This window comes from Elaeis guineensis, chromosome 7 (genome assembly GCF_000442705.2).
Source record: "Elaeis guineensis isolate ETL-2024a chromosome 7, EG11, whole genome shotgun sequence".
Lineage (NCBI taxonomy): Eukaryota > Viridiplantae > Streptophyta > Magnoliopsida > Arecales > Arecaceae > Elaeis > Elaeis guineensis.
Window position 1 is genome coordinate 83468028 of NC_025999.2, and position 3547 is coordinate 83471574.

The 3547-nt window shown below is 33.9% G+C and overlaps 1 non-coding gene across 1 annotated transcript; it reads left to right on the plus strand.

Moving 5' to 3' along the window:
• Positions 1–776: 776 nt before the first annotated feature.
• Positions 777–883, plus strand: LOC140859563 (small nucleolar RNA R71). The gene has a single exon (XR_012143100.1). It is a non-coding gene; the product is annotated as a small nucleolar RNA R71 (small nucleolar RNA).
• The last annotated feature ends 2664 nt before the right edge of the window (positions 884–3547 follow it).

Sequence of the window (3547 nt, forward strand, 5' to 3'; positions counted from 1 at the left end):
AGTAATTTTTCTCCTTCTCTCGTACTGACTGTGGTTGCTAGTTGACCTATTTGGGTCTCTAGCTTAGCAATGGATTGCGTGTGGGAGTTAAGGGTTGGGTGTTGACTTCTAATCGTTCTAGTGCTTTTAAAACCTTATCCTCAAAAGCTGAGCAGTGACCAGTGATAGATGGTTGAGGAGTATTTTGAAACTGATGGTATGGTCTATGCCCATATGTCGGGTCCTGATAATTTGGTCTAGGTACAGTAGGGCCAACCACTGGCTGTGATCTCCAGAAAAAATTTGGGTGATTTCTTCAGCCGGGGTTATAAGTGTTTGAATATAGATCATTTTCTGATCTACGAGCTTGTTGGGCTTGAGCTTGCTGGACCTGCTCATGCACAAATTCAGAAAATTGAGGTGCGGTTGGACATTCACTAACAAAATAAGTCGGGCTTGCACATAATGCACAAACATCTTGCACTGGATTAGGTAGAGTCAAAGAGTGTCTGGTATTCAGAAGACGATCTAATTTTTGGGACAACTCATCTACCTTACTATGGATATCCATAACATTTCCAATCTGATAGATTCCATCTCTTTTCTTTTGAGACATGGGTTGTTCTCTAGAGGTGGCAGACATGTGATGTAGGGAGTTCTCACTAAGTGTTTCAAAGAGCTGTCAAGTCTCGTCTTCACTCTTTAGCATGAATGTCCCACCACACGATGCATTGATCATTTATCGGTGTTTCTCCGATAGACCATCGTAGAAACATTGAACAAGTTGCCATTTGAGGACAACGTGGTGGAGGCATTTACGAATAAGATCTCTTAACCTTTTCCATGTCTCATGAAAAAGATCACCATCCAATTGGGAAAAACTAGTGATGACTTTTCTAATTTGATTCATTTTTTCAATTGAAAAGTATTTCTTGAGGAATCCTCTCTGAAGATGGTCTCAAGTTGAAATGATTATGGAATCTAGGGAGTTTAACCAATGCTTGGCTTTGTCCTTAAGTGAAAAAGAGAATAGTTTCAACCCGAGGGCATCATCGGAGAAGTTTTGGATTTTTACTATGGAGCATATCTCAAAAAATTCATCCAAATATTTATACGGATCCTCATTCGTCAGTCCATAGAATGATGGAAGTATTTGAATAATGCTGGATTTGATTTCGTATTGTGCCACCTCCACAAGAGGAGGCTGAATACATGACGAGTAAGTGTAAGATGAGGGAGTAAAATACTCTCTCAATTATCATGATGGGTCAGTCTCTTATTTTGGATCCATGATTTTGATTTGATTTATTCGAACCATTTTTTCTAGCTCTAGGTCTAATGGGTGTAAATCAGGTTGTAATGATCGGCATCCTAGCATGCACCCAAAAGATCTCATCGAGTTTTAATTTCAATAAATTTTTTTTTTTTTGAAAGAGAAGAGGAGAGTAGGAGAAGGAAAAAGAATTCTAAAGAAGAGAACCTAAGGAGTTCTAATGCTAAGAAGATAGAGAAGAATTAATTAGATTTGATATTTTTAGTCAACAATCAAGTGGTTCAATCAATCTTATCTATGGGTTATCCTAGATCTAGACAACTCCTAACTGTCAAGATCACCTTCAAGCACTCCAAGTAGCAGACTAGCCACTCAACTAGTCAGGTAAGTGTAAGGTTGGTGGGGCTCCCCTGTTGCTTTCCTTAGATACCAACTATGTTGGCCAGGTTAGCGAACGGAACCAATTAATGAACCACCTTTCTTCAGAATGTAATCCTTGAACCACTTTTTTAGACACCAGTTAAACTAACTAACCTGAATCCGATCTAACTTTTAAGGTTCTTTATCCTACTGAGCTCGAGGATCCTCAAGGGTCAGCATCTAATCGATTTTAAATTAGAAGTTTAGGTCAATGTAATTGCAAGGTGGTGATTTGTGGGCCAAAGAAGGGTGATGAAATCTCCACCTTATGTTCATTAGGATTTTGCCCTTAAGATTTTTTTTTTATGAAAATATGCAATACAAAAGGAAAAGATGTCCAAACATGTTAAGTAGATTTTAAAATTTAATTGATTTATTTATATTAGTCAAGTGTTATGTATTATCGTTGTATTTCTTTTATATTATGTTATCTTTTAGCAAGAAGAAATAAAAAATAAAATTTTAAATTAGATTAATTAGATATTAGAAGATCAAGTAAATCTAACTAAATGAAAAGTAAATCATACTAAGATTAAAAGGCAAGTAGATATTTTATAAATAAAATAATAAATCAAATCTATTTTTAAGATAATAAATTATTCTAAGCTATAGAAAGTAGTAAATCACTAGAAATAATAGGCAATAATAAATAAGGTAACTACTTAACTATGCAAATAAGGTAATCTCATAGTTAAGAATAAAAGATAACTACGTAATCCAAATAAAAGGTTAAGATCTAATCTACCTATGAAGTAAGAAATCACTAATTATATAAAATAATAAATTATTCTAATCTATAGAAAGCAGTAAATCACTAGATTATGAAAAGTAAAAAATATTTTTATGCATGCAAATAAAAAAATCTAAATATAAAATAGTAAATCTACCATATACGAAGAGTAATATGAGGCAGAAATTTTGAAAAAGAATACATAAAAGGCAATCAAGTAATCTAAAGTAAGAAATAAAAATATAAAAAGTAGTAAAATATATTTTTTTTATTTTATAGATTTTTTTTTGATTTTGAATTTTTTTTTTCAAAATAATCGCATCAAAATCTCCGACAATGACGTCAAAATTTGATACGTGTCATAGCACATCAAAATTAACCCTACTCACTACTATGTAGATAGGATGAGTCGGATCGTATCCGCAGGGATCTTAGTTGATTATTTTGAAAATATAAAAAAATAATAATAATAAATTATAAAAAAAACTAAGAAAGAGGTATGAAAAATAAAATTACTTTTCATTAATCTAATAAAGAAGCATACATAAAGAAAAGAAATAAAATTGTGATACAAGATAATTAAATCAAGTTGATCTTCTTGTTATATTTGATAGTGGATTTGTCTCCTTGAATCCTTCATCTTCCTCCATGCAGACAGCGACAGGATAGCTGGAAGTCTTGATACAGGAATTTCAAGGAAGAAAGGTTGATGGAAGCGGATATGTAACAGAAAAAGGATAGCGGCACTAGGATTAGAACCTCTCCTAGATTTGATGGGATGTAAAAAAGGGATCTATGGAGGAATATGTTGTGCTAGGGTTAGTACCTCCCCTAGACTTATGAAGAAGAGGAAGAGAGAGAGAGAAAGAGAGAAGCTTGAAGAGAACTTAGGCATTTGCTTCCTTGAAAAAGAGGGAGGCCTTGGGGTTCTATTTATAGAGTGAGGAGGCTAGGGTTTCATGAAAAGAGAGATGGAAGTGTGAATAAGGATCCTTGGATCTTCATATTGATTCTCCTCCGTTGATCAATAAGTCATGTTCACACTTAGTTCCATTTATCTTTTAATCTGGACCTTTGATTGGAGAGGTTGCTTCTTGATCCTTGATCTTTAAGTTGCGTTCACACTGAAATAAGAGCTGATTGCT